General features: G+C 44.8%; 1 protein-coding gene across 1 annotated transcript in view; it reads left to right on the top strand.

The window, feature by feature from the left end:
* IQGAP3 (IQ motif containing GTPase activating protein 3) overlaps positions 1–18,480 on the top strand; it is a 2,364,408-nt gene that overhangs the window by 1,314,226 nt on the left and 1,031,702 nt on the right. The gene's annotated exons all lie outside the window — the stretch shown is intronic.

Consider the following 18,480-nt stretch of genomic DNA (forward strand, 5'->3'; position numbering starts at 1 on the left):
CTGTTCCTGCAAATCAAGCAGGCAAAGGCTTTTATATCAGGCTATTCCTTGTTCCCAGAAAGGAGGGCAGTTGGTGCCCCATCCTGGATCTGTCCATTCTGAACACCACCGTGGTGGTCCCCAAATTCAAAATGCTAACCTTGCAGCAGCTATTGCCTATGCTGGCAAAAAATGCCTGGTTAGTGACCCTGGACCTAAAAGATGCCTGCGTGTACCTCCCTATAAAGGAGTCCTGCAGGAAATTCCTGCGTTTCAGAACAGGCTCACAACACTTTCAGTTCTCTGCTCTTCCCTTTGGCTTATCTACTGCTCCCAGGGTTTTCACCAAATGTTTGGCCCCGGCAATAGCATTTTGCAGACAGAGAAATGTACAGATTTACCCTTATCTGGATGACTGCCTCATTAAGGCAGAGTGCAGAGAAAAGCTGCTTCAGGGCCTCCACTCTGTCAAAACCCTCCTAACTTCCTTGGGGTTCACCATCAATGAGAAGAAATCAAATCAAACACCCTCCAGGAGGATCATTTTCCTGGGAGCACTGCTGGACACAGCATAGCAAATGGCCTTCCTATCCCCAGAAAAGTAGAGCTTCCTGCCTCTCTCTTTTACCCAGCTGGCATCCAAAAGTCACCTCACAGTGAGGAAGTTCCTGCAAGCCTTGGGGTACATGGCATCTTGCATCCTTCTAATCCCAGTGGCCAGGCTCCACATGAGGAAACTTCAGTGGTATCTAAAGAACCTTTGGTGTCAACACTCACAGCCTCTAGAGACCTCCCTCCCTCTGATCCCCTGTGTAAGGGCAGAGTTTCTCTGGTGGGCAGGGGCCTTTGCCAAGAACCAGGGTCCCCTCTTCATCATCCGCCCTACTGAGCAAACCATCACCATCAACGCCTCAGACATTGTTTGGGCACCCACCTAGCAGGCAGGTGCTCCCAAGTCTTTGACATGCCTAACACCTTTCCTTACATATCAACCAGAAGGAAATGATGGCAGTGCAAAAGGCTCTGACATCCTTCCAACCTCATCTCAGGCCAGGGGTCTCCTTATCAAAGTAGACAACACCACAGTAATGTAGTACAGCAACAAGCAGAGAGGGACACAATCTTACCTTCTGTGCAGGCTAACTATGAACCTCTGACTGACTGCCTCCTCCATGGGATTACACCTAGTAGCCCAATACCTACCAGGGATCAACAACACCCTGGCAGACCACTTAAGCAGACATTTACCGGACCCCCATGAATGGCAGCTCCACAAAAAGTTTGGGGAAATCCGGAGGTGGATCTCTCTGCTTCGCACCTCAACCACCTACAGAAATTCTGTATCAGTGAGTATCACCACCTATCATGGAAGGTGGATGCCTTGACCTTCCCCTTGAACTTCATATACACATTCCACCCTCTGCCTCTTATTCCCAAGGTGCTCATCAAGATAAGGGAGGAGGGACCCAATGCTATCCTCATTGCTCCAGATTGGTCTAGACAGCATTGTTGCCCCTTGCTGCGCAGCCTGACATCTCAGCCTCCCAGGCAGCTCCCCAGATCCTAAACCTCTTGATTCAAGCGAGTGGGGGGGTGCACTCAGACTTGCAGACTCTTAAACTATCAGCATGGCTGCTACTCCCAAGGTAAGCAAGGGGCTTCTGCTAAGCAGAAGGCCCAACACCAGAAAATCTTACGCAGGGAAATGAAAAAGATTCTGCGCCTGGAGCCAGTCCAGAGGGGCCAGTTCCTCGCAACCTTCTGTCCCTCTTATCCTGGGCTATCTAGCAGAATTACTCAATAGTGGCCTCTCCTTCTCTTTTGTTAAAATCCACGCCTCAGCCATTTCAGCTGATGTTAATACAGACCAGCCCCTGTTCTCTCATCCTTTAATTAAACAATTCCTCAGAGGGGTTTCTAATATCAGACCTCCAAGAAGTCCTCTCACACCAGCCTGGGACCTAAATTATGTTTTGGAAACACTAACCTTACCACCCTTCAAACCTGCTGCTTCAGCAGAACTGAAATACCTTTCCTGGAAGACTGCTTTTTTGCTAGCTATCACCTCAGCCAGAAGGGTTTCTGAACTACAGGCACTGATGGCCATTGAGCCCTTCATCATTTTCCATGCAGACAGGGTTTTCCCTTAGGATTAACCCCATCTTTACACCCAAGGTGGTATCTAATGTGACTCTCAACCAGGCCATTCATCTGCCCACCTTCTTCCCTAACCCTCAAAACAAGGGGGAAAGAATTTTGCACACTCTAGACGTGCACAGACAGCTCAGACACTACTTGGACCATACTAAACCCTTCAGAAAAATGGACCAACTTCTTGTCAGTTTTGCCCAAGAGGCAAAGGGGAAGCCCATTTCCAAGCAGGCTATTTCCGAATGGATATCACACTGCATCCATTTCTGCTACAGATTTCATGGGAAACCTCCCCCTAAGTCTAGTCGTACCCATTCCACTAGGGCAGCCTCAATTTCCACAGCATTCCTCAGAGGAGTTCCTACCAGGGGCATCTTAGAAGCTGCCACCTGGACCTCGGTCCACACCTTTACAAAATATTACCACCTTCCTCTTTTCTCTAAGACTAAGGCAGGGTTTGCCTCTGCAGTTCTGCAGGGCTTGCTTTACCCATGCCTAGGTCTCTTCAGCTTTGGGAATCCACCCACAGGTGATGACTGCAACAGTGAAGCATGAAGAACATAGTACAGTTGTGTACACTTACCATCAATGTAGATGTTCAAGTGTATTCACTGTTGCAGTCCTGGTTTCCATCCCTCCTTCTCCCTTATATCCTCTTTCTTTAGGGAGACATAAGCTTCTTGAGGTGGTTGTTAACCACCAGGACCACTTTGCCATATTTCCTGGGGCTTCTTACTGGTTAGGGCAAGAAAAACTGTTGTAATGGTGTCAGCTGCCTTGCTTGATAGCACTGACGACCTGACGTCAGTCTACAGGCGACAGCAGCTGATGCAGAAAAACATTGACTCTGGTATCCAGGCTGGCCGAGGGCTACCACAGCAGGGATAACCCACAGGTGATGACTGCAACGGTGAATACACTCGAACATCAAAATTTATGTTAAGTCTACACAACTGTACTTTTTGCATTAGTGTGCATTTTCTGATGAATATGAAGTCTGAAACTCAAATGTTTGTCATAGGCTGGTACTAGGCTATCGGCCCTAGGGCCTATACAAGCCTAGCCATAACAATTCCCTGGATATTTCTTCCCACAATATTTACTTCTCTGGACCCCTGTTTAGCAGGGTGACCGACATGATCCCCGGGCTGAATTTCCTATCTCCCATCCAATCATCAAGGTTCCTTTTGAAGAGGGCCAATGAGGCGCTCTGCTTGACATGTATGGGCAGTCTATTCCAGAGTATGGGGAGTCTCTGGGTCAGGAACCTATCCCTCCAGCATATTTTGTTCATTGTGATGACAAGGTTTAGATTCCTGGAGCGTGTGGCTCTGAGGGATTGGGATTTCTTTAAGTGGAGCATGTCCAACAGCTCAGGGTTTGACATGGCCTTGTATGTTAAGCAGAGATCGCCTCTGAGTAGACGATATGCCACAGAATATAGCTGGAGTTTTTTTAGATGGTCAGCATATGGCATCTGCTTTAGGCCTGTAATTCTTTTAGTGAGGTATTTCTGTGGCCTTTCCAGCTGTTGCAGATGTCTTGTGAGGCACATACCAAACGGGGCATTATACTCTATAATGGGTCTAATGAGGGATGAGTACAGTGGGACAATGACCTCCTTTTCTCTGGATGAAAAGCCCTTAGTGATGAGGTGTGCCACATAGAAGGATTTCCTGACTGTTGTGGCAAATTGGTTATCGAAAGTAAGACCACTGTCCACCTGTGTCCCTAAGTCTCTCATCACACTTTCAATGTTTAGTGTCCTGTCACCCATGTGGTAATTCATGGGTACATATTTTTTTCCAAAGGGGATAACTATACATTTCTTGGCATTAAGCTTGAGCCCATGGCTCTGGCACCAGGCATCTATTTCTGTAAGGCCCTTTTGTAGAATATCCACATAATTTGGGGATTCAGTAATGGCTCCCAGTTTGCAGTCATCTGCAAACTTTGTTAGCCAGAGTCCCTTAGTGTTGGCCTGTACTTCAGAGAGTAGATGCAAACAAGAGTGGTCCCAGGACTGAACCCTGAGGTACTCCACTTGTCTGGAGCTGGATTTGTAGTCGGCTACTTTTACAGTCTGGGTTCTGTCAGTAAGCCAGTTGCCAACCCATCGAATGACGTATGGATTTATGCCCAGCTTAGTAAGTTTATCTATGATTCCAGAGTGGGGGATGGTGTCGAAGGCCTTGGCAAGGTCCAGATAGGCTGCGTGGACCACCTTACCCTCATCCACAGCTCTGGAGACTGATTCGAAGAAGTCAATCAGATTCAGGAGACAAGATCGGCCTTTCACAAACCAAAACTGGGTGGGGTCCAGTGTTTGAAGGTTGCCAGTGTCTTAAGTTCCATGATAATGCATTCCATGCCCTTGCAGATCAGGCTTGTCAGACTGATGGGACGGTAGTTCCCGGGATCCAAGGCGGATCCTCCCTTGTGGAGTGGGATAACTGTAGCTGTGCGCCACTCAGTGGGCACGAAGCCTGAGGTTTGGCTATGATTAAACATAACACTTAGATGAGGTGCCAGTTCATTTTGTAGTTCATGTAGTACACAGCCTGGGATGTCATCAGGTCCCATGGATGCTGTATTCTTAGCTTTGGAGAGTGCGGTTTCTACCTGTGTGGCCGTGATTATCGGAATTTGGCAATCTTTTGGTTTTGAGATGGGCCCTTTAAGGTGTGAGAGGGGGGTGAAGTTGGCACTAAATCGATCTGCCAGGATATTGGCAATATCCTTGGGATCAGTATATTTAATGCCATTCTGTTGTAGCTCAGAGCAGATCTGAGCATTGCCATTTAGATTCTTGACATAACTATAGAATGCCTTGTGGTTGTCTTTGGAATCTTTGGCAATTTTATTTTCGTAACTTGCTTTTGATGATTTTATGAGGGATCTCAGCTTCTTACTGAGGCTGGTGAGGGAGTTTATCGCATCCTGGAATTTTCCTCTTTTCTGCAACAGTATCTTCCTTCTGTTGTATAGTTTGTTTATAGCAGGGGACCACCAGATTGGCTTCCTTTTTTTGGAGAAAAGCATCTTGGTTCTATTTGGGATGGCACGATTCATGCACGAGTGGATGTGCTCGTACAGTGCCTTAGTGTAGGATTCTGCAGTCGAACTTCCAGATCCCATCTGCGTGGGTGTTGTGAAGTTTGTCACTTCTGACTTCAGTAGCATGAAGTTGGCTTTGGATAAGTCTTTTTTAAGGAGTTTTCCTTACTGGGGGGTGGGGGTGGGATGTGGATGTCAAAGGTGATGTGCTTATGGTCAGACCTGACCAATGAGGGGATGGCCATTGGTGTGGAGCTTCTATCTCCCATGTTGGTAATGACCAGGTCTAGGATATTGGAGCCCCTGGTGGGACAATTGATTAGTTGATCCAGGGCATTGGAATTTATGAATTCCAAGAACCGTTGGGAAAAGGAGTTGGTACCCGAGTAGTTTTCCCAATTAATGGCAGGGTAGTTGAAATCACCCAGTATTAGGGTGTTTGGTTGTATGTTAATATTTTCCAGTATGTTTAGAAAGGTGTAGTGAGAATCTTGGAGCATGGTGGGAGATCTGTATCAAGCTACAATTTGGATAGTGTTAGTTGCACCTGGAGAATTTCAGATGCATTGTGTTGGGCAACTAGTCTGGAAATGAAGCAAGGCAAGTGCACAACTGAAAAATTATTTGAGACAGTAACACAGCAGAATAAGTAGCTAGTCTACATATACAGAGAAGTCTATATATACAGAAAAGCAGCTAAAACGCACAAACACTTCAGATGCAGTGCAACCTAGAGCACTTGAGTTTTAGCAATATTAAGGCAATTACAGTTATAATAAATGCTCTAAAATATACTCTATATTTCCAAAATGTTTGAGAAGCACAGTCAGAAAACAAGCAGATTCAGGCAAAAAAAATGTTTTTTTTTTTTGAAAGGGAAAAAAGAGAAACCCTTATCAAATGTTCTCTCTGTATTAGGTAGAATGAGCTAATGACACTAGAATGGGAGGAGTGTCCCAGATCAGATTTACAGTAGGGGCAGGCAACTGCAAAGCCACCAAGTATAACAGCAAGACACCAACAGGGAGGGAGGGGAAAATACTAAAGCTATTAGCCTACAGACAGTAAGCACTACTGAAAGCCACAAAATGAAAGTTTTTAAACAGATAAAGGAGCAATGAGACTCTACAGGATGCTTTTTAACTGGAAACAAATCAGTCACCCATGCAGATTAGTTAATAGCAATAAAAATGCACTCAAAAACTATGCAGCAGGCAATAAAACGTGCTATATATAAATTGCTAGAAACAATAATCAGTATAAATAATCGAAAAAAGCAGGATACTTCTATATCTCAGCTAAGAGTTGTAGTCAACGCCTCTCCTCCACTCTGCTCAGTGTGTATAGGGCATCATTCTTCAAAGAGTTTCCAGAAAGCCACAACTTTTGTAATGAACAGACCAAAAATATGAGGCAGAAAATCTGGATGTTCTGTAACATTATGGACGGTTGAAACATATGGTAGTTGGTCATTTTAGCGATGAAAAGAATTCATAGCTGAAGCAGTGTTATGGGTTCATGTAAAGGAGTACATTGACCTGCAAATTGAATACATTTGCATATTTTATTTTGCATTTTTGTTGAAGTTTGGTAGTAATTGTATGATATAAAGGTGTTAGAGGTGATATGCCCTCTAATTTGTGTCGCAAGATATTTCCAAAGATTGTTTAGCATAAATTCAGAATAACTAGTTTTGTAAAGTGAGTATTTTAAGTGGCTAAGGACCATTAAAATTTTCTGCATGATGGCTGAATGCTAGAAAACTGAGCTGGTAATACACTATTATTCCAAGGGTCAAGTAATTTAATGGTAATGTATTTTTTCTGAGGGTTCCATAAAGCATTGCGTTAAACTATGTACCCACATAAAATTATCAGTGGAACCAGTGAAAGTGTACAAATTGTTGCTTTAGTCTGTATTTCCTTATTATTATAAGGTCATCCGCATATAAAAAGAAATTGTGATGGGAAAGGGAGGAAGATAAATTTATAAAAATGAAAAATAAAATAGGGAGTGGTATAGAACCTTGGGGTATTTCAGTTTGGAGGGTGTAGGTATTGGAAATCACAATCCAATATCATTTATGTCCATTTCAACTGTTTAGTATATCTGAGCCAATTGAATATGATGCCAGCAGCACTCAAGATACTTGGATACAAGATTCATGCTCCTTCCCACCATCTGTAATCCCCCTCAGCCCTCACAGTTCCTCAGATCTCATTTGCTGCTCAGACTAGTCAGATGTGGTCCCCAGGCTCAGAATGGTAGTCATGGTTTATCTCTTGACAGATAAGTGAAAATATTTTCTCAGTCGTCGTTTACTTCAGAGAGATTAGGTATCCTTTGCTTATAGAGTTAGGTTTTTGTAGCAGTAGTGGTGGAATAGTTTTCATATTTAGCACAGGTTTTCCTCTCCCTACCAATCTATATATATATTCATATATGTAAATAAAAATACTTAATTTTTTTATTGCTTTACGATTTAAAATTAGTGTTTCTCTGCTGTTTGTTGTACTGATTATGCTGTTTAGACTTGGGGAAGAACCAGCAGTACACAATATGCAATTACTTATTACTTGGATATTGGTGTGGTTGCTGACTTTTTCTTCTACAGCATGGTGGACAAGGCTCCTGGACTTAAAAAAAGTACTCTGACTGCAGGCAGAAAATTCCCCCCGGGATCTACATTCAAAGTGAGTCTACTGTCTCAGGGAAGTCCACCTTCAGGAGAACTGACGTTCTTATGAGCAGCCGTCCCTTTCAGACCGATGTTCAAAACTTGTACTCAAATACCTTCTACCTGCTTCTGCATTATTGCCATCCTCCTTCCCCTTGGGTTCCCCATCATCAAAGAAAGCAGTGGAAAAGGCTAAGGAGGTGAAATCAACAGAGAGACAGAGAAAGATAAAGAGTGGGAGATATCTAAAGAATCAAAAAAGGTCTCCTGATCCCACAGTGGCTGTGGGTCCTGTTACTAAACAATTTAAACAGTACTGTCTGATACCTTCACTATTGTCAGGGGCAGGAGTCCATATGGATCTCCTCACAGACTCCCCCTGCTTGTGAAACCAAGGTTTTTGCTGGAGCAATCTTCCCCTTGGCTCTGATCTCTGACCTTCCAGACAGAGGTCCTTTCATAGCTCTTCCAGACGAGACTCTACAGCCTTTTCCCTCAGGTTGGTATGGTCATCAAGAAGTTTATTATAAGCAAATGGGGACAGGACAAAGTGAAGTTCCTGAGAATGCAGATACAGATGGGACTTCTTCCTTCTCTTGCCACACCTGTAGTACCGGGACCAGGCCCTTTCACCCCTTTCTTGGTTGCTCCTTCCTTGTTGTGACTTTTACATCCAGTAGTCTTTAACCCGAGCATTTGCCATGGGATCACTTTGTTAGAGCTGGTAGACTGGACATCTTTGCCTCTGACAGTATCCCGCATCCACTTAACTTGACAGCGTCTAATCTCAGGAGGATCCCACAGCAGAGGAGTCTGTGTTGGTGCTCAGGTGTCAGGGTCAATTCAGAAACACTCTGATCCTTCCCCTTGCTGCATCAGAACTAGATAGTTCGGCACAGGTGTCTGCATCTCAGCTGAGATGGACCTTATTGGTGTTGCAATGGGACAGGCCTCATGGGAGCAAGGGGTCTGTAGCAGGCCATTTAGAAAGAGCTCTCATTCTCATTGGAGAGATCCTATGTCCAAACCCTGAACAGGGATACTTGGGCATTGGACAGATTCAGAAAGTGAACTTGCACCCTAGCAATGTTTGCATTACCTTTGCTAAAATACCGTGCATACCTAACGAGATTTCAGAGGGACTTGACCAAAGAGCTCTTCGTGTCCCTTTCGGATGTCATGATGGCAGAGTGCTGCGGTGGTGGATTTGTATTTGGTAACCCTACAATCGATTTAGAATGTCCATGCGCCATATGCTAACACTCCTGGATGAGTTTTGGTGATTTTGCTGAGAGCTTCAAAACATACATTTTGAATACTGTTTTGATGGGTCCATCCTTTATGGACCTCAGGTTAAATACACTGTTAACATGGGTGAGCAGGAAGGCAAAACCCTGTTTGTCACTGGCATATGCTTTTTTTTTTTTTTTTTTTTTTTAACCCCTCGAAGGACCTTTTCATGGAATCAAAAGAGTGGAAAAAGGCTGTGTTTCCATAAATCTTAAGACTTTTCACAGGACTCTTCTGGAGACAGATTCCCAACAGGCAGTGGGGGGGACAACAATAGGCATTGAGTTAGAGACAGAGGTGGTTCGCTAGAACCAGGTTTTTGAGGCCCATGCACCGACAAACCATTTCAGAGCTCTTAAACGGTTGCCCATCTTTTGCAATGTGGAGACAGTTGGTGCAGGAGGACTCCTCACTCTACATCCTCCAATTTGCCATCACTCCTGATTTTGTGACATCAGAGAGTAGTAACCAGAAGGTCTCATTTCCTTCGTTTGCACCCAAAACAAATGTTAGAGAAAGCTTTCCTATATTTCACACCATTTAGAGGGAAGCTGCAGCTCAAGAAACGGCAAAGTTGTTAGACACGTAAGTTATCCAGGAGGCCCCTTCAGAACAGCGAGGATCTAGTGTCTACTTGAGATTTTTTTGGTTACAAAGAAAAATGGGAACCTCTGGCCCATCTTGGATCTCAGCCACCTAAATCAGTTTGTGAAACAAACAACCTTCCGGATTAACATGGTACAGTCCATTTTGCCTCTGCTAAGGAAAGATAACTGGATGTGTATGGTGGACTTCCTAGATGCTTACTATCACATAAAAATAGCCAGGCAGTCCAGGTGGTTCCTTCTGATATTTGATCTATTTTCATATGCTGGCTTTTGTCATCATATTGTGTATTTTGAGAGTTTTCTGAGTTGGATATATTGTTGCCTTTTGTTATGGCAGGGTTTTTTTTTCCATGTCTGCCATGGTCATTATTTTTTAAGCACTTTTATTGAATTATCACTTGTGGCAGACAAACTTGCTAATACGTTTTATTACTTTTATATAAATGCAAGTTCACATTTACAAACATTGTACATCACATATATTGTTTTATACAATATTATCAAACCAACATTACATAAATTGTTCATTTTCTGCCTTCTGTTATATCTCATTCCTCCACAAAAACATTTTCTGCTTGTATTGTTCCCAAAATGTCCATATTTAATGTAATTTACTCCTACCCTTTTCTAAAATCCCACTGCCTGTTCTTTTATCTGTTACAATATTCACTTCTTTGTGTATGGTTTGTTTAAACTTTGATTTCCATTTTCTAATAATTGATCTGAAGTAGTTGACTTCATTTGGTCTTCAACGTGCGGATTATGGATCTGTATCAGATCCGTCATGGCCGCATTTCCAGCATCTGATCTGACCTCCAAGCCCCTTCCCTTTCCCACAATGCCCCATGCCTCCTTCCTTCCTTCAGATCTTGTTTGCCGCTGGAAAAGCAAGCAGTATGGTCCAAGCTCTAGGCATATAGTGAGTAGTGCAAGTGCTCTTTTTTTTATCTTTTTTCTACCTTTCTTAATGTTTCTCTCTCTCGCTTTCTGTCTTTTCCCTCCCCACGACATTAAAAAAAAAAAAAAAAAAAATTCTTGCCTCTTATTTTTTTTTCCTTTTTGGCATATCTCCTTTTGTGTGTGTGTGGGAGTGTGCCTGACCTATTTAGGGATGTCTGAAGCCCCTAAATTAGTATTCAGGAAGTGTACAGAGTGTGGCCATAAGCCTTCCTCAGCTGATGGCCTCACTCTGTGTGTAGTGTGCCTGGGCGCGGTGCACCTTCAGACTCTTGTCCTATCTGTGCTGGGTTCAGTCCCAGAGCACTGAAGGACAGGAGGGGCAAATTGATCTTGAAAGGACTACTTCTTTCCACGGGGACGGTTGCTGCTGCACCCACCTCTTCAGGGACAGCAGCTGCATCTTCCTCTTCCCCTGCCTCTGGGACTCAAACTCCCACCAAGAATTTCGGGGAAGGGGAGAAGATCAAGAGAGACAAGCCGTGGAAGTGGACCTCTGACCACTCGGCCCCGGCTGGCCTGCCAGCTAAAGTTAGGACACCAATTAGGCCCGGATCGCTCCGTCTTCAATCCCAGAGGTTCTCTCCTGAGCCGGAGGAATCGCGGGCCAGATCGCCGGTTAGGTGCCACCGAACTGGCATTCTAGACCAGTTTGTGGCATCATCCTCCCACTCCACCCAAAGCCTCAGTGAAGCGGAGATGGACAAGATGATGCAGAGATTTATCCGCACTCAAATCCAGATGGGGGTCTTGCTGGCACTCTCTCCCTCTGGATAAGGGAGCTTGCAGTCCTTTTTTACACCAATTACTCCTTCTCCAATCCGACCTGTGGTTTCTGAGCTCCTGGATCCGAGGACCCTCAGGGTCTGCACTAACAGTACCCTCTACCTCAATGCCTGCCTTTGCCTTGAGCATGTCGGATTCAAGCTCTCGGAGCCATAGTCTTTGGGTCATATCCCAGGGATTGTTGTCGGTACCGAGCCTTTCAGAGCTCAGTACTTGTCTTGGTATCTCGGCTTATGGAGTATCGACTCTGACTCCCTTGTCGGGTCAGAGGGTAACGGTTCCAGCCAGTATTTCCCAGGAGGTCTGTTCCCCTTGAGCCTTTGTGGTGGAGAGGGTTCTGTTGGTTTCATCGAGACCCTTGATCATCTCGTCCTCGGACTCTATCCTGACTCCCTCTGCTTTGGGTGCAGTCCCGACCATCTTGTCAGCTCAGTGACAGCCTGTGCCAGTTTTGCCTCAGAAAGCTCCACAAAGGGAGCAGCAGGAGGTTTGTGAGTCTTCCCCAGAGAGTCTCTGTGAGGAGGTTCCTTGCAAACGAATGTGTAAGAGGAGGCACCTGGACTCCCCACCAGAGTCCCTTACCAAAGACACTGATTTGGAAGAGGGGGAAGGCTCCCCACAGTCACCCCCCTCCCCAAGAATGTCTCCTTTGGAGACATCATGGAACTCCGCCGGGGGGGGGGGTGTTCTGCCCAAAAACTGACCTCAAACTAGTCAGTATTCCTGGAGGCATTCGGCACAGGCCCATCTACTTCTTGGGTGTCCCCTCCCATGGATCGTTTGGTGGATCTGATAACATCTCCGGCATGGAAGGAACCGGACACCGTGGACCCTATCCCTAAGCACCTGGATAAAGTGCTTAGTCCCCCTTCAGACAGGGCTTGCTGGAACAAGGGATGCCCCTGGATGCTATGGTTGTGGCAGCCACCACCAAGAAAGAGCTTCCGGAGGAGAGCTCTACTGTTCTTCCTCCTGCTCGAGAGTCAAGAGCGATGGACCATTTTGGGATGTGGGTGTGTGCTTCAGCGTCCTTCTCTGTAAGAGCGCTGAACTACATGGCACATGTCATTCGACTGCAGTGAGTCTTGGTCAAGGAGATTGCTGAGGTGACCCCGGAGTCCATGTTGGCGAGGGATAGAAAGACATTCTCCGCTCGGATGACCACTCTCAAGGCTGTGGCAAATACGTCCATGCGTCTTCTCTCCCATGCCATGGAGGGAGCCGCTAGGGCGGCCAGTACTGGCATTGCCATTAGGTGCCAAGGATAGCTCCGGCTTTGTCAATTCTCAGAACCCTTCAAGGTGTCATTTACAAATGCCCCTTAAGATGGTTCTTCCCTTCTTGGGAAGTCAGTAAAAGAGACATTGGCCCAGAGTGAGAAAGACGGGACGACACTATCTGCCATCGAGATCCGCTTCTCCTCCACTCAAAGATTCTTCTCAAGGAATCAGCGATGGACGAAGAAGATATGGTTCCAAAAGTCTCAGGCGTTTTTCTGAGACACTCAGGACTCACCTTCCCCCAGAGGCAGAGGGGGTTATGATAGATGCTGCCCTAGGGGCAGAGGGGGTCCAAGAAATTTCACGTCCCGAGAACCTTTCTTGGACAAACCCGGGCAGCAGCAGGGTGCCTGACTACTCATCACTGGAGGCAGTCGGGGGTCAACTATCACTTCATCCAGTGGCATGGGAGTCCCTGACAACAGATCATTGTGTGTTACAAATTATATCCAGAGGATATTCCATCCCATTCAACTAACCACCACGACCACCGAAGCACCTCAGGTACATTCCACCCGCACAAAGGGAGGAAGCTGCTATAGAAATAACAAAGCTGCTAAGAAAATGAGTCATTCAGCCTATCTCCAAGACCAGTCTGGATCTGGCATTTATTCCAGGTTCTTTTTAGTGCCAAAGAAAACGGGGGACCTAAGACCCATTCTGGATCTTTCCACCTTGAACCTGTGAATAGCCAAGGTGAAATTCAGGATGGTCACTCTTCAATCCATCCTGCCCTTTCTGCAGGCAAATAATTGGATGTGCTCGATTGACCTCCAGGATGCACACTATCATATCAAGATGGACAGGTGCTCTCGAAGGTTTCTCCACTTCAGGCTAGGAGCCAGTCATTATCCATTCAGAGCCCTTCCCTTTGGTCTCACCACAACCCCCAGGGTGTTCACCAAGGTTATGGCAGTAGTAGCGGCTCACCTGAGGCCTCAGGGTATTCTTGTCTTCCCTTACCTGGATGATTGGCTCTTTGCTGCTCCTTCCAAGCATCTACTTTGCCAAGCCAGGGACAGTTTCCTCTTGCTAGTAAAAAGACTGGGCATCACCATCAGTCTCAACAAGTCATCACTGGCCCCAGTTCAGATCTTAGACTTCTTTGGGGCTCAGTTGGACACGATTCAAATGAAAGTTTTCCTCACCCCAGACAAGGATATACAGTCTCAAATTGCATGTTCTATACGTTCTCCAAGTTCCGACAGCAGGAACAGTACTAAGGGCATTATGGCCTATGGCAGCCATGATAAATCTATTACCTTTAGAAAACCTTCACATGCGGATTCTCCAGTGGATGCTTGCTGTTCAGTGGTCCCTGTTAGATCTGCCATTGTCACATTCCATTCGAATCTCCCAAGTATGCAGGGACTCTCTTCAGTGGTGGATTCAGTCCCCAGATCTAATCAGGGGATGCCCTTTTCTTCTGTCCTTTCCCAAAATCATGGTGACTATGGACACCTCCCAGCTAGGGTGGGGGGGGCATTGCGTGGGAAGGACGGTCCAAGGCACATGGTCCCCCACTACAGACCAGCTTGCATATCAATGTCCTAGAGATGAGGGTGGTCCTTCTTGCATTGCAGGCCCTTCATGCCCATCTCCTTCTAGGGACATTTGCGATTCAGATAGACAATATGTCAGTAGTCTAGTACATCAACAGACAGGGGGGAACCAGATCTTATCCCTTAAGTCGTGAAGCCATGAGAGTGTGGGAATGGGCAATCTCTACCAATGCACATCCCGGGCTGTCCAACGTTCTTGCAGACAGGTTCAGCAGGTCTATTCTGATGTCTTATGAGTGGTCTCTGAATCCTTCAATGGCAGAACAGATCATTCTAAAGTGGGGTTGTCCTTACTGCGATCTTTTCGCATCTCCTTCCAACGCAGAATGCAGCGAGTTCTTCACTCTGAACTCCCCTCAGGGGTAAGTCCCCAGAGATGCACTTGTCCATGCTTGGCCTCCTGATCTTCTATATGCTTATCCTCCACTACCCATCATTTCGAAGTTTCTTCAGAAAGCTCACAGGCTGGTGATCACTGTGATCCTCATTGCCCCATTCTGGCTTCACCAAGTTTGATTTCCCTCTCTATGGTCTCACCTAGTAGTTCCACCATAGACATTGGATCCACTTCCAGATCTTATTTCTCATCTCTCACCCAGACCTGGACAGTCTGAAGCTCACTGCTTGGCTGCTCCTGTTCCCATGATTGTTAGGACTCCTGGTTTATCATCCCAGTTATGACTATTCTGGTGGCAGCTCACAAGTCTTGCACTAGAAAGGTTTATCATAGCAAGTGGAAACGTTTTTCCATATGGGCTTTACAACGTGCGTTAGACCCTTTTACTGCCCCTTTGTCTGCAGTTTTAGAATTTTTGGTGGGAAGTTTTCAGCAGGGTGCCAATTCCTCCACAGTCAAAGTCCAATTGGCAGCTATTTCCAATTTTCACATAGGAGAAAACATGTCATCTTTGGCTTCTTCTAAACTTTGTAAGACCTTCCTTAAAGGTACCTTTCTTCTTAGACCACCGGTGAAGGAACCTACGCCCTGTGGGACCTTACTTTAGTACTTTAGGCTTTATTTTCCCCCCTCCCCCTTTTGAACCTGCAGCTTCTGTAGATTTACAGTTTTTATCTTGGAAGACTGCCTTTTTGGTCGCCATTACTTCTGCCAAGAGAGTGTCAGAACTTCAAGCGTTATCCATTAAGGTTCCTTGTATGATCTTTCACAAAAGCAAGTGTGTCCTTGCATATCAACCCGTCCTTTCTTCCTAAAAGTAGCATCAGAAGTGAATATCAATCAATCAGACAATCAATCTTCCAGTTCTTTTCCCTAATATTCAGAACAAAGAGGAATACAAATTACATCTTCTAGATGTGCATAGACAATTGAGATTTTACTTACACAGAATGAACATTTTTCCTAAATCAGATCAGTTATTTGTTTCTTATTCCAAACCTTTTTTAGGTAAACCAATTTCCAAAGCAACAATTGCTCGTTGGATTTCACAGTGCATTATTCAAGCCTACTCTGTCAAGGGAGTTTCCCCTCCAGGGCAGGTAGAGGTGCATTCAACTAGGTCTATGGCTTCTTCAGCTGCCTTTTGGTCCAAGGTTTCGCTGGATGATATCTGTTTTGCAGTTACTTGGTCCTCATCTCATACCTTCATTTCACATTACAAATTGGATATTGTATCCAGGAACAGGGCATCCTTTGGCTCCACAGTGCTCCAGAATATCCTTCCATGAGGGCCACCCAGGTGTTTGGTAGCTGGGGACTCTGTCCCACAGGTTGAAGACCAATTGAAGTCAACTGCTTCAGATAAAGAAGTTTTGTACTCACCATAACGTTCCATATGAGTAGTTGTACTTCATTTGTCTTCAGCCACCCCCCTTCCTCCTACCTTGCCACTGTGAATACTGACCATATATGGAGATGGTTACATCAGGAATGTCTTTAGGCATACTTTGACTCAGGATTTTTGGGTTACCAGTTGTGGCAAGGTATTAGGTCGGTAATGTGTGATGTTTTTTAGCAGCAAACTCGATCTGAAGGGAGGAAGGAGACGGGGGCATTATGGGTAAGGAGAGGAGCTTGGAGCTCTGATCAGATGCTGGAAATGTGGCCGTGACGAATTGAAGACAAATGAAGTACAACTACTCAGATGGAAAGTTATGGTGAGTACATAACTTATTCTTTTTGGCAGCCACCAGAATTAAACTTAACAAGGCCTTTTATGTCTAGGCAATTCACATCCTGTATCCATCCACAACCCCTTTACCCATTTTTGCACATGGGGTTGGGGTGTCACTTCAACAGTGACACTTTTCTACAGCCAAGGTTTACACCGCCAAGTCCTGTATCCCAGCTCAAAAAAAAAACATTTCCTTAGTTACACTCATTTGCTTGCCCAGTATTCCTGACAGAGTACTCTGTAGGGAATTTTTAAAGTCTGTCAACGTATTACACTCCGAGAACATATACTCCCAGGTACCTCTTTTTTCCCCCATTACACCGCTAACATTTGCCGTCTACCTGAGGAAAAATTATTTGGAATCTGCTTGGGGTATAAAAAGTACCTATGCAAACACTTCCAAACAAAAATCTTAAATCTTCTAGATAATGATGCTTATTTGGGAGTGATACATATGTCCTGCCATTGTTTCTTTGTGAATTGCTTATCTTATCTCTCTATCCAGTCTTTTCTGACCTCCTCTGATTCCTATAGTTACTGTACAATATTTTATATTTCCGTACTAATGACCCCTTTTTTAACAGCAGATTATGTTCTAGATTCAACTAAAAACTCAACTAGTGCATATCTTTAATTTAAGATTTTCATATCCCTTTCTCTTTGCCTGCACAATATCAATCCTTGATAGAGAAAGCAATCTCTGTTCTGCATTCCAAATGTCTTCTTGGCCTCTTCCCATTCTATTATCTTCCCCTCTAATTATTTGTTCCCAATACCTTGGTTCCTTTGCAAGTTTCCACCAATAAATTCCATTCCCCTCTTGCCTATTCTCTGTACCCCTAATTGCAGTCATCCCAATCAGCAGAATCTCCTTGATCCATTCTTAGTTCTTAGTCTACTTTCTACTACTTTATGAATATAATAATCTGTATGACTGTTATTCTCCTTAAGGAAATGTGTCCAAAATCCCACGCCTTCCTTATTTCTTGAATTGCCCTCCTGCTTCATCATCTTCTGTTTACACTTTGAATTATAGCTTTCTGCTAACAGCCTTAAATGTGCAGCTAAAATATTCCTTCAAATAAGGTAATCCTAAACCACCTTGTTCTTTTGGAAGAATCAACTTATCCCACTTGACTCTTGCCTCTTCCCCTCCTAGATAATATCTTTCAACTCTTTCCACAAAGTCTCTGGTTGATAAAAATATGCCTGATCTGTGTATAAAACTAAAGGGACTAAAAACATTTTTACTGCTTGTATCTTGCTATCCATATCCATAGGCAAGGGCTTCCAGTTTGTCAGTTTTTATATTATCTTTTGATGTGATGTCTGGTCAGTCTTCATCAAACCTGTGGGGTCAGTTCCGCCCTCTGAACTAACTCTGCCATTAGCGAGCTAAAGCTTCCAACTAGAGCTCCTCCCATCCTACCCATACTCCCTCACTCCTCCCAGATACCTCATATTTCGTTTGCTGCACATCAGCAAAGCATTGTGGTCTGTTAGAGCTCTTCCATGGGTTCTTTTTCAACATTCCTTTGGGTTGTGTGTTGGCCTTTTGCCTGTTTGTTAAAAAAAAAACTACCCCTCTACTTTTTCTGTACCATTTAAAAAAGAAAGAAAAAATCTCTCTTTTTAATCTAGAGTCTACTGCTGCTTATTTTTCCATCGCTCCTTTCCTTTTCTTCCTTCTTTCTTTCTACTGTGTTGGAGAAATCCGACAAACCTGTTGGGTTTTAAAAAATGCAGGTTCTGTGGGCACCAGAACCCTGTATCCTGATGCCCACAGAGTGTGTGTTTATTGTCTAGGACCTGCACACCTTGAAGTGGAGTGCTCTATCTGCAAGGCCTTCTTCCCTGGTTCGTTGCAGATAGAAGAAATAAACTGGTCCTCAAAGGGCTTATGCCAACTCCTCCTGCAGCAATTCCTTCTGTCTCAGGGCTCAAACCCAAACTAAGAAATTCAAGGAAGCCAGGGACACTAAGAAACTGTCCCTGGACCCC

Source organism: Protopterus annectens, chromosome 8.part0, assembly GCF_019279795.1.
Source record: "Protopterus annectens isolate FY-2018-M chromosome 8.part0, PAN1.0, whole genome shotgun sequence".
Lineage (NCBI taxonomy): Eukaryota > Metazoa > Chordata > Ceratodontiformes > Protopteridae > Protopterus > Protopterus annectens.